General features: G+C 41.2%; 1 protein-coding gene across 3 annotated transcripts in view; it reads right to left on the minus strand.

Moving 5' to 3' along the window:
• Window positions 1-10,984, minus strand: part of LOC123509490 (SCY1-like protein 2) — a 307,200-nt gene extending 296,216 nt beyond the window's left edge. For all 3 annotated transcript variants that reach the window (XM_045263803.1, XM_045263802.1, XM_045263804.1), the window contains exon 1: window positions 10,620-10,984. The gene's annotated coding sequence lies outside the window, so the exon portion shown is untranslated. The remainder of the gene's footprint in view (window positions 1-10,619) is intronic.
• Window positions 10,985-13,264: the final 2,280 nt, after the last annotated feature.

Genomic DNA, 13,264 nt, shown 5'->3' on the forward strand with positions numbered 1-13,264 from the left:
ACTCACAACGAAAAACAATGAAAAAAAGAAGAAAAGAAAACGATTAGAAGAAAAAGCGACAACACAAAGCATAGATAGAAGACACACCAACACACACACACACACACACACACACACACACACACACACAACTATCACTGTATCCAGGCAACGTAAGGGAAGGTGACACATTTTTCTGTCTAGTTATGGTCTTGCCTGAAGACTGGGACAAGAAGAAAGAGGAGGAAGAGGAAGAAGACAAGGAAGAAGAAGAGGAGGAGGAGGAGGAGGAAGAAGAAGAGATGGAGACACGAAAGAAAGTACAGAGAATACGACAGATAAATACGAAAGAGAGAGAGAGACAGAAAATAGAGAGTGAAGAGGAAAGAGCAAAAGAAAACAGGGATGAAGAGGAAGGATAAGATAGCAAGGGACGTGAAGAGAGAGAGAGAGAGAGAGAGAGAGAGAGAGAGAGAGAGAGAGAAAGGTGATGATGAAAGGAAAAATTCGATGATGAAAGGAAAAATTCGTAAAATGAGAGGAAGAGAGAGAGAGAGAGAGAGAGAGAGAGAGAGAGAGAGAGAGCCACACCCCAGCGAGTCAACAGGCAGGAGTTGCTTCCCCCAGAGACCCATTAACCCAACTTTACTTGACCTTACCTGACCTCCACGCTCTCCCCTCCCTGACCCTGTTACCCAAGCCCTTCCCCTCCCTCAGTGTAGCACATTTTCCCCCCCGTCTGGACTTTTCCCCAAAAATATTCCGTGGCTGTGACTTTTCCTCTCAGATATCTCGCCACATTTTTTCTTATTTAAATTGTTGTAAGGTGAATCGATATATTTATTTGTCTTAATCTAATTCTACCTATTCTAACTTAATCTAACTTCATCCTACTTAGTCTATTTTATTTTGACTGAGTGTAATTCATCACAACCTAATTTAATTTGACCCAATCTAGTTAGTTTTGTTTAAATCTAAATTAATAGAACATAATCTCTTTCCTCTTGTCTTCAATTAACTTTATTTTATTCTATCTTAATCTAACCTCACATAATCTGACCTAATATGACCTACTGTATTCATCTTGACCTATTTTCATGTATTAAATCGTTTCTGGTTTCTTCCTCTTTCCCACGACTCGAACTGTTTCAGAAGAGGAGTCAGAAAAATAGATAAAACTCATGAGAAAAGAAAAGACGGAAAACTCCATTAGAGGAAAGTTAACAAGGGGGGAAATGTCCAAGGGAAAACATGGCCTTGACCTGACCCACCCACACTTGACCACCTGAGGGGAGACGACCCACCTTGACCTAATTTCACACTGAGCTGACCTTCTCTTTCATACCTGTTATAATCTTACGTCAGGGAAATAATTTGGCGTGAGGAGAGATGGTCGAGATAATGAAACTCTCTCTCTCTCTCTCTCTCTCTCTCTCTCTCTCTCTCTCTCTCTCTCTCTCTCTCTCTCTCTCTCTCTCTCTCTCTCTCTCTCAAAAATCCACAAGCCACACACACACACACACACACAAACACACACAAGCACCACTTAAGCACACTTGAGGTAACAGCCATGTACCCACGCCACCCCTTCACGATCACTTCACTTGCGTAGCCTTGGTGGGAGAGGAGCGACGCCTACGTACGCACATCCGCTTCAACTCTTTTCCCCTTAGTCAAACACAAAGCACGTTAACACTGCTTCTCGTTCGACCAGCAAAGTTAAGTGACGTTGGGACCGGTCAGTTGCTTTAAGAGGTAAACATGAGTAGTTTTGTGCAACGATATGCAGTGAAGGTAAATAAAAAGAGTGTGTGTGTGTGTGAGAGAGAGGGAGAGAGAGAATTATCCTAGTTCTCCATTAAATAAGAGTTCATTTTCATATTTTTCCCCCACAAACATCATTAACACGTGGCAATACAAGTGAGTTTTCGTCTGTTAATTAAAAACCATGTTGGGAATTTTTACGTTTTTTTTTTTTTCGCTTGATCAACTTCTGTGTGAATATTTCTGGCACTACTACTATTGCTACTACTAACTCTTCTACCATCACTATCAACACCACAACGATTACTGAACATTATCTCTACCATAAATTAAACCCCCACCACTGCCACCACCACCACCACTGCCGTCTGATCGTCTTGCCATAATTCACAATAAAGTTTTAAAGCAAGTTTCTGATTCCAAGACTCATGAAGACTTAGTAAAGTTTGCCAGTCAAGGGTGATGAGGAACGAAAGGGAATGGAGCACAAAAGGATGATGGATATAAAGAGTAATGGAGGTAATGGAGGTAATGGGAACGAAAAGGTAACTGTGACGGAAAGATAATGGGGAAAAAAAAGTGATGGAGGTCAAAAAGATGATGGGAATGTACATCGAATGAAGAAGACAACAAACTCCAGACAGATTGTATTTCGTGAAGGGGAAAAAAGGAGACACTGGGTGAAGGAAACGGAAAAAGCAAGATGGTTGAAGGAAAAAGGAGAGAAAATGAGTCTAGTTTCCTTCCTTCCTTCCTCTTTTCCTTTCCTCCTTTATAACTTTCCCTCTTCTCCCTTTACGCACAATTAACACAGGTAAGAGAGAAAAATAAGAGAGAAAAACAGATCCAATATTTCACGTTACAAGTATATTAAAAAGAGATTTAATTCCACTACATTGGCACTCTAACCTAACCAAATCATGCTCCTTTTTAAACCTAACCTAATCTAACCATACCTTTTATTCTCCTTTTATTTTCTTACTTCCCCTTCCCCTTTCTTACCTCCCCTCCTTCCTCCCCTCCCTTCCTCCGTCACCACAAATGCAAGTCATGATAGCATTTTCAGTATTTTTGTTCATTATGTGCAAACTTTCTCATCTGTTTTACTTTTTTGCCTTTTTTTTTCGAGTGGAGGCAAACGTGTATTTTTCCTTTATCTTTTTTTTCATTTACTTGTTTATTCACGAATTGACATTTTTTATTCGTTATTACGTTTCCACCAAAACGAAACGGCTTGCTTCCTGGAAATGTGTGTGTGTGTGTGTGTGTGTGTGTGTGTGTGTGTGTGTGTGTGTGTGTGTGTGTGTGTGTGTGTGTGTGGAATATATAAAGCAAGGCCAGGCTTAAAACTATGCTCTACACACACACACACACACACACACACACTCTCTCTCTCTCTCTCTCTCTCTCTCTCTCTCTCTCTCTCTCTCTCTCTCTCTCTCTCTCTCTATCTATCTATCTATCTATCTATCTATCTATCTCAATAAAAAGAAAAAATGATCCCACTGTGCATTTCTTTCCTTTTCTTTTTCTTTTCCTATCTCTTAATTTCCTATCATTTCCTTTCTTTAACCCCTTCCTTTCCTGTCCTCTTCCTACATCTCTTTTCCTCTCCTCCACCTCCTTTTCTTTAACTCTTATCTCTTCCTTCTCCTCTTACTTTAACCACAATATTATTCTCTCCCATTTCCTTCTCCATCTTCCTTTCTCATTTTCTTTAATCATACAGGTGTACCCTTCAAGATATCATCAGTAACCATAAAGGAATGTATTTACCTCACACACACAGTCCTCCCATGAACTCCCACTCACATACCTAGCCGCCTACTTGCCCATATCTCCATCCTACACACACCCACGCTCCGTCCTTCCCGCTTACATTCACACGCCCCCAACCCTCTCGCTAATAGTGGGAGGGATTAAGAAGCGATTTTTCATTACGAAGCCAAGAAGCAATTTTCCTTGCGTGTAATTTTAAAAAGAAACTCCACTAATTTGTTGATTTGTTTAGTGTCGAGAGAGAGAGAGAGAGAGAGAGAGAGAGAGAGAGAGAGAGAGAGAGAGAGAGAGAGAGAGAGAGAGAGAGAGAGAGAGAGAGAGAGAGAGAGAGAGAGAGAGAGAGAGAGAGAGAGAGAGAGAGAGAGGCAAACAAAAGACAATGAAAACAGGCAGGCAGATGCAAGCACATACACGGATAGAAGAGATAGACAGATAAAAATACACACACACACACACACACACACACACACACACACACACACACACACACACACACACGTCCAATACCAAACAAAACAGACCGACAGAAATAGACAGAATCCGCCAGGCAAACTAAACCAAGCAAACAAAAGAGAGGATCAGGATGAAAAATAAGCAAGTTTGGAAAAGTTATAGCGCTGCTTGGAAACGAATCTGTTCTGTTGTGCTTTTATTTATGGTTTTAGCCGATGGAGGGTGGCGGCAGCTGCGGCCGTAACGATGCTGTACCGCTGCACGTGATTGGGGACGAGGGCTGCGGCAGAAAAGACCCGAATTTTTATATCCACGAAAAAGAAAGTAGAAAGAAGAAAAAAAAAACATGGACACCAATTTGAACTTTTTTGTGTGTTTGTGTGTACATGAAAAAGGCAAGGATGAGGCAAATGTAAAAGTTATTTGTTTATTTGTTTATTTATTTTAGTGTGTGTGCGTGTGTTGGGGGAAAGTTTGGAATGTACATGTTAAGTCTGTTTTAACTCGTTCATTTTCTTTCTAGTTTCAAGTAGGAAAAATAAAAAAAAATAGAATAGATAAAGTGAAAGAATGATAATCTGATCTGAGCAAAAAGAAAAAAAAAAGCGGGATTGAAAGTGAAAGAAAAAAAAATCCTGTAAACTAAAACGAGAAAGACAACGTACAGAATAACTAACTTTCCTAGCAGTAGAAAAAAAAATGGACCTACAGAAAAAAAAAATAAAATACTTTGCTAGCATTCTAGAAATCACAGAAATATAGAACTGTCCCAAAATGAAAGAGAGAGAAAAAAAATCTAACTAAATCCTTACTTTCGCTCCCAGGAGATAATCTTTTAATCACATCCCATGCAAACTGTCTATAAACTGTGAATATTAAGCTTCTTTGGCCAAATATATGTCTAAAATATTTTAATCAAAGTGTGTGTGTGTGTGTGTGTGTGTGTGTGTGTGTGTGTGTGTGTGTGTGTGTGTGTGTGTGTGTGTGTGTGTGTGTGTGTGTGTGTCCCCTTCTTTCTTTCATCAAAACACTCAGTCATTCACTAACTCACTCACTCATTCATTCGTTCAACCAGTTTACCTGTCATTCATTCACTCAATCAGTCGCTCACTTCCAGTTCAACACAATAACAAAACCAACACACCAACAATCAATGCCACGAAACACAACAGGCAAAACAAAGACGAAAAATGTGAAAGACCTCATTAAGAAGAAACAGAGGCGCGAGAGGGCGAGAAGTACAGTAACAAGAGGAGGTCAAGAGAGGAGAATCAGTCGTGTTGGTGGAGTGGAAGGAACAGAAACAAGACACGGCCAGACCAATTGTCTTATCTGGGAATTTCTAGTCTTCTTAACGCCTCCCACTATCCTTGCCTCCTTCAGCTGTATTCCTCAACATTTCGTTCTCTTGCTTCTTACACTGCACAAAAGCCAATGGGAGTTATTGTTGTTTCTAAGGGTGTTTTCACGATTTCAATAACATTTCGTGGCCGTCTTATTTCTTACATTCAACAGGCTTTTGGAGTTTCTTTAGTTCATAAGGTTGTTTTTCATGATTTTATTGATATTTTGACAGCGTTTCTGCATTATCATCGGAAAAACATCCCTGAGAACACGTGGACTTTCAAAGCAGCCAAGATAAGAGTGAAGTGTTTACGAATGGTTCGACTCCTTCACATGATTAAGCCTTATATTCTAAAATCCTTTGCATTTTTCATAAGAGTTTCAAGGATCACATAGATCATTAATCGGGTTCTCATTGCAGCTTTTTTTTTTTTACATTTGTGATGAAGGATTCTTCCTAAATTATTATTTGAACCATAAAAACATCCAAGCAAATCCTAATAACATCCAATCAGGCCAGTTGAAAAGCAGGAGAGAAGACAAAAAAAACGTTAAAAACCACAGGACAAAGGATAATCTTATTTCAGAAACAAAGCAGAATCAATAACACTAATAACTGATTACTCGGTATGAGATGGAAAAAAAAAAGGGAGAAAAATAAGAGAAAGGAAAAGAAAACGGTACAAAAATAATGGGGCGATACAAATCAAATTAAAACGACAACCGAAATCATATTAAAGACTAAATGAGACTTGATAACAGAGGAAGATTAACAATAACTGATCATTTGATGCTACCGGTAAAAGCTGCGAAAAGTTAACCAATCAATATGCTGAATTTGAGGTGAAGTGAAGAATTTTCCTTGATTATTAACAGGTATTCAATTCAGGTAATGAGACAGGTGAAGGGCTCACTCCAGGTGACTCGTCCCAGGTGTAAAGGTAAAGTAAATACGTGCTTAATTAAAGTAGCTCAGGTGAAGTGTTAAGTTATAAATATCTAATCTAGGTAATGAGAAAGGTGAATGGATTGCAACAGGTGAGAAAACAAAGAAGTGACGTCACTCCCTCGACGTGATGTGATTGGCTGCACTGTTCCTCCCCTAACCAATGACAGGAGTGGCTTTAGGAATATATGTCTTTCTTTTAGGGCGCATTGGTTGATTAGAGGCAGGGAGAAAATCAATCTCTCTCTCTCTCTCTCTCTCTCTCTCTCTCTCTCTCTCTCTCTCTCTCTCTCTCTCTCTCTCTCTCTCTCTCTCTCTCTCTCTCTCTCTCTCTCTCTCTCTCTCTCTCTCTACCTATTTCATTTAATTAAGAAAGGTGTGTCAACTTGCAAAATATTACATTCAAAGATCTCTCCCCCTTTCCTTTCTCTTTTCTCTCCCTCTCCCTTCTCCTCCTCTTTTCTCTTTCCTTCCTTCTCTTCTATTCTCTTCTCTTCCCATTCTTCATTTCCTAGCCATTTCTTTTCTCCCTCTCTTCTCCTTTCAAAACAAAATCCATCTCTTTTTTTTTCTCTCCTTACCATTCACACCTTCTACTCTTCTCTCTCCCCTTACCTTCTCTTCCCTCCCCATTTTATTTTTTCTCTCCTTTCTTTTCCCTACAAAATACCATCGCTTTTTCTTCTCCTTTCCCACGCAAAACAAAGACCTCTTTCCCTTCACTATCCTTCTCTTTTCTCTCCTCTCCTCTTCTCTTCCACTCCCCTCTTTTTCTTTGCTTTGCCTCCCTTTCCTACGAGCTTCTCCACGCGAGGTTCAGGGAAATTGGGCGTGATGAGAGATAGATAGAGAGAGAGAGAGAGAGAGAGAGAGAGAGAGAGAGAGAGAGAGAGAGAGAGAGAGAGAGAGAATGTTAAAGCCAAAAGACAATATCGTAGCAAAGATTAGAACTTTCTGACACTCAAAAATCTTTATAGAAAAAGATTTTGAAGTTTAGTTGAAGAATGAGGAGGAAGAAAAAGAGAGCCGATAAACACGCAAGAGAGCAAGACAGGAGGACAATCAGGGGACAAATAGGAGTAGGAAGACAATAGGAAGATGATGAAGTGAACGAGCGAGTGGAGGAAAAGGACGGACAGGAAGGAAAGTAGACAGGGAAAGAAGAACATGTGAATAGAGAAGAAGGGAAAATGAAAGAAAGATTGCAGGAGGACAAAGGGGAAGAGAAAAAGAAGTAGAATATGCAAGACAAGTACGGACGAGAATGTAAGTTGAAAATAATGAAATAGAGGAGAATTAAATCGTATATTCAAAGAGTTATTGAGGAAAATATAAGTAAACACTCCACTATTTCACTCCACTATTCCACTCCACATCTCCACTCCACTCCACTCCACTCAACAGTACTGCACTCTTTTACATTCCTCTACGTCTCCACTCCACTCCGCTCAAATACACGTCCACTCCTCTCCACTTCATTTCATTCCACTCCTTTTCCCCTTCCAATGATGGATTTTACGATACTTCTCTCCACTTCACTATCCTTCCCTTCAGTCACTTCCACTCCAGTCCACTCCACTTCACTATTTTCGGTACAACGTCATTTTACTCCACTCTACTAAATGACATTCCACTTCACTTCACTCCACTTCACCACTTCATCTTAATCTTCACTTCCACTTCACTCCACCCACTCCATTCTACTAAATTCTACAATGCTCCACTTCACTCCGCTTCACTTCTTCGTAACTGCATAGCGAAACTAAAGCCTAACTCCCCAAACTTACAAATTACTCCCTCTCTCTCTCTCTCTCTCTCTCTCTCTCTCTCTCTCTCTCTCTCTCTCTCTCTGCTAAACTAAACCTCGGCACTCGCAGCGGGGGTGAAAAAAGGGAAATGAATAAGGAGGAGGAGGAGGAGGAGGAGGAGGAGGAGGAGGAGGAGGAGGAGGAGGAGGAGGAGAAGATGGAGATGGAGATGGAGATGAGATGGAGATGGAGATGGAGATGGAGGAGATGAGATGGAGATGAGATGAGGAGATGGAGAGATGAGATGGAGATGGAGATGGAGATGAGATGGAGATGGAGATGGAGATGGAGATGGAGATGGAGATGGAGATGGAGATGGAGATGGAGATGGAGATGGAGATGGAGATGGAGAAGGAGAAGGAGAAGACGAAGACGAAGACGAACAACAACAACAACAACAACAACAACAACAACAACAACAACAACAACAACAACAATAATAATAATAATAATTCTGCATCTTTTTAATAAACAGAAAATCAATCTGGTCATTTCCGAGTTGACATTGAGAGAGGAGGAATACAAAGGAGGAGGAGGAGGAGGAGGAGGAGGCAGGAAGAAAGAAAAAGAAAAGAAAGGAAGGAAGCACGCAAATATAAAAATAAACACCAGAAATAAAAAAAAAAAAGAAAAAAAGGAAAAAAATAACAAGGGGAAGAGAAGGAAAGGAAATCGGAGGAAATCACGAAAAAGAAAAGAGAAGAATCAGTAAGTGGTGAGGGAAAGAAGAAACACAAATAAGGAAAACAAAAAAAAACGACGAAGAATGTGAAATAAACGAGGAGGAAGAAAGAAAAATATATATGGAAAGAAATAAAAGAGAAAAATAAGAAGAAAGAGAAGGAGAATGGAACAAAGGACCATAAAGGGAAAATAATGAGACGGAAGAGGAAAAAAAAAGTGAAAGGTAAAAGAATGGAAACAGAACAAGGTAAGCAAAGATAGTGAACAAATGGAAGAAAGAAAAAATAAAGAGAGAGAGAGAGAGAGAGAGAGAGAGAGAGAGAGAGAGAGAGAGAGAGAGAGAGAGAGAGTAAAAATGGAAATGATAAATAACAGTAAAGGAAAAAAATTATACAAGCTTTTCATGGGGGCGCCACAACACTCCTTTCCTAATTAACCAAAAGAAGGAGAAGAAAAAAATGAGGGAAAAAATTACTTCAGAACACGTACGTCTTTTTTCCTTATTTTTTCCCTTCCCTTAATCAAGTCAAAGTGACGTAATGGTCTTTTTTTCTTTTCTTTTCTAGGTAAACCCCTATTTTTCTTTTTCCTATGACGTTATTGATTTTATCGTTTCCTCCTCCTCCTCCTCCTCCTCATCCTCGTCCTCCTTCTTTTCATCTCCCTCCCTGAGCGAGCGTCATCTTGTTATGGACTCGAGCTGGTTCATTGCTTCGTTGCTTTGAGAGGTTCGCTTCGGTGTTTTGCTGCGTCAGTCATTGTTGTGTACTGCTCCGCTACTCTTGTTTTCTTTCTTTTTGTTGTTGTTAATGGTGTTGGTGGTGGTGTCATTGTTGTTGTTGTTGTTGTTGTTGTTGTTGTTGTTGTTGTTGTTGGTCTTCTTCCTTGTCATAGTAAACATCATTATCATCACTTTATTTCCTTTCCAGTGACTCCTCAGCCAGTATTTTGAAGCGCTTTCCTCTCGCCATCACTGCTTTCCAAAGACTCTGTTTGAAGATACTTGTGTTCGTAAAGTTATTTTCGTTTCTAGTGGTAGACTGGCAAGATTTCTGCATTACTATAAGGAGAGAATGTCTAGAAAACCCGGCTAGTCGTCTCTGTGGCCTTAGAAAACTGCCGTGGTGAGAGAGCAAGGCGTGACCTCTGCCTGTGCCTTCCTCTCCTCTCCCTCAGTGTGCCCCGACCACTTGTTATTCATCTTATGCGAGTCAATCTAGTCCATTTGCTATTCATAATTATCCGGGTCAATTATTCACTTTCGGGATATTTCCTCAGCCACTCACATCCTTTCCTTGGCTTGTACAAAGTTTTTGTACATTTTTTTCATATACACAATTGTTCTTTTATCATTTTTTTTTCATACTTTTTAATTGCTCAATATCTTTCCAATCAATTTTTCGTTTACTAATAAGTAAATTTTTTATATCAACTTCATTTTCCATTCATTTCCAATTAGTATTACCATCGTTCTTTCTAATGGTTTGAGCCTATAGCGCCTATAAGACTACAAAGAACCCTCCTGTGTACTTATTGACGCAAAGTACACAGTAGCGTTAGTTTCGTATGCATGTGTAGTGAATAGAGATGAGAAGGGACGAGTGATGGAAGTTGGTGCAATTACGTATCTGTTTGGGATTGGCTGTTGTTTCCTGTTGGTGTTAGTTTTACGTAAGTGTGTGTGTGTGTGTGTGTGTGTGTGTGTGTGTGTGTGTGTGTGTGTGTGTGTGTGTGTGTGTGTGTGTGTGTGTGTGTGTATGCTTTATACATCCTTACAAAACGACCCTACCATCCCCATACATCCTCCTTTCGTTCTTTCCACCCCCCTCCCCCCTCTCCCTGCACGCCCCCATAGTACGTACCAAAAAGGGCGTGCGGCTTCAGATGGACGTGGGGCGTGGGGTGCACCTAGGACCGGGCTGACGAGTAGTAGGGGAGGCGTGGGAGCCAGGAGAGGGGCGCCACGATCCGGTGGGGCGGGAGATTCAGTGGGGCACTCCTGACGGGGACTTAACGCACCTCCTCGCTGGTGGTGGCGGTGGTGTTGATAAGTGTAAGTGTGGTGTTGATAACTGGGTGTCCTGAGTGTTGTGGGTGTCTTCCGGCGGTGTAGGTATCGCTGGCTGGGCGTGACGTGGGCCAGGGCGCGGCGGGCGGCGTGTGGGTGTGCGGCGGGCGGCGGGCGACACACGTCTGGGAGCAACAGGAGAGTTGTGGCCACTCACCTGGGCCTGGGAGCTGCTGGTTGGGACACGCGCAACAGGTAGCTCCTCCCCTCCTCCCTCCCGCTTCTCTTTCTCCTCCTTCTCCTCCTCCTGCTTCGCCCTCCTTTCTCTCTGATCCTTCCTCCCATTCCATCCTGTCTCCCTCTCTCTCTCCTAGCCTTCCTTTCTGCAACTACTGCTACTGCTACTGCTGTTACTCTTCATATTCATATTTCCTGCTCTTTCTCCTTTTTCTTCTCTCCTTCCTTCTCTTCCCCTCTCCTCTCCACTATTCTTTCACCACACTCTTCCTCCCTTCACCTTTCTTTCTTCTCTCCTTCTTGCTCCTCCTCTCCTCTCCCTGCACTCCTCCACTCCTTCTCCGTCTCCTCGTTAACAATCCTCTCCCCCCACTCTTCCCTCCTAACCCTGTCTCGGTCACCAGACTCCTCCTGCTCCTCTTCCCTCTAATTCTAACTTCAACAGCCTCTTCCTCCTTCCCCTGACCTTTCCTCCTCCTTTCCCTCACCTTTCCTCATCTGTTCCTTATGCTCACTACCTTACTCTTTCAATCGTCAGTTCTTTCTCTCCTTCCCTCCATCCTTCCTCCTCCTTCTGCTCCTCCTTTCGTATAGAGAGTTTAACGCGGGATGAATGTCTCCTTTCATCCCATTCTGTAGAAATTTCCATGTAATTTTCTTTCCCATACTTCATGATACTATTCCCAGCTGTTTCCACGCCAGAGTAAGTTAAAGAGAGTGGTGGCTGGGGTGGTGAGGAGCCTTCTACTATCTCTTCGCCAGATAAGTGAGGATTAGCCACCAAGGAGCCACGCCAAGATTCAGATTCGGGGTTTTTATTTACGTAAATTACAATGAACACTCTGTAATTGCAATAAACACATGGATTGTAATGGTTTCAAATGCAAGTTTTCCGTTATCGCACATAGCTACATAAAAGCATAAACCAAACCAGGGTGAATGAAAAAAGGAAGAAAAGGTAATGAATCTGTGTAACTATGTATATCATTCTACTCTGAGCTAACAAACGCTTTTTATCCTTTGTGCTCAGTCTGTCGCATCGCCTCCATTTTTCCTTCTCATTTCTTTTCGTCATGTTTCTCCTTCTATCTCTTCCTCCTTCTCCTCCTCCTCTTGTCCATCTCACTTAGGTGTCTCATCCATCGGGTCTACAGCCTTAAGAGGCCTTGGTCACCTCCCGTGGAGCTAACATCGAAGGCACGCAGAAGGAGCAGCAGCAGCAGCAGCAACAGCAGCAGCAGTAGCAGGAGGAGGAGGAGGAGGAGGAGGAGAACGAAAACAGAATAGCGATTATGAAAACAGTGTTGAAGCAACAAAAAGTAAAAGAAAAAGAAGAAAAAGAAGAAAAGATAAGAACGAGAAAAAGGAAAAGGAAGAACAAAAAAAAAAAAGGAATGATGATCAACAACAAGAGTATCCTTTCATTACACTACCACCACCACCACCACTACAACCACCACCACCGCTACCACCACCACCACCACCACCACCATTACTATCTACAGCAACAAAAACACCGCAAACGTCTTTCTTTCCGCTGGTCAAGGTCGAAAGAGGGAACACAGTAGGGGATGGGAGGGAAAAAGGAGGGGAAAAGAGAACAAAATAAAAAGAAATATCTCTAGAAGGTTAATGAACTGAACCGAACCTTCAACTTCCAAGGAGGAAAATAAGGACTGGAAGAAAAAAAAGAGGAAAAAAAAAAGACACGGGAAGGAAATTATGTAACAGAACGAGTAGGAAACAAAAACTATGAATGGTCGAATGAATGAATGAAAAAAAAGGAAAGAAGGAAGGAAGGAAGAAAAGAAGAAAAAAAGAAAAAAAGAAACGAATTAATCAGCAATTTCACAATGATATCTCAGGTAGACTGTCAGAAACAAGAAAGAAAAAAGGATAAAAATGATAGAAAGGATATAAAAGATAGAAGGGATAAAAAGAAAGAAGGGATAAAAAGACAGAAAGGATAAAAAAAAAAAACAGGACAACTCGATAGAAAAAGAAAACGAAGCAGAAAAAAAACGACCACAAGTTCTGACTCGTTGTCTGATGCAGGACAGACGAAGAAGAGGTCGAAGACGATGAAAATAAAGACGAAGAGCAAGAAAGACGAAAAATAAGGGAAGAAAGTGAAGGAAGTGAAGGAACTAAGACTACGAATGGAGAGAAGAACGAGAATAACGAAGACAAAGAAAGAGAAACAAATTGAGATAATAAAAACAAGGAAGAAAAAGATGATGGCGAGGGTACGAAGGAAAAGGA

Source organism: Portunus trituberculatus, chromosome 27 (assembly GCF_017591435.1).
Source record: "Portunus trituberculatus isolate SZX2019 chromosome 27, ASM1759143v1, whole genome shotgun sequence".
NCBI classification, from domain to species: Eukaryota; Metazoa; Arthropoda; class Malacostraca; order Decapoda; family Portunidae; genus Portunus; species Portunus trituberculatus.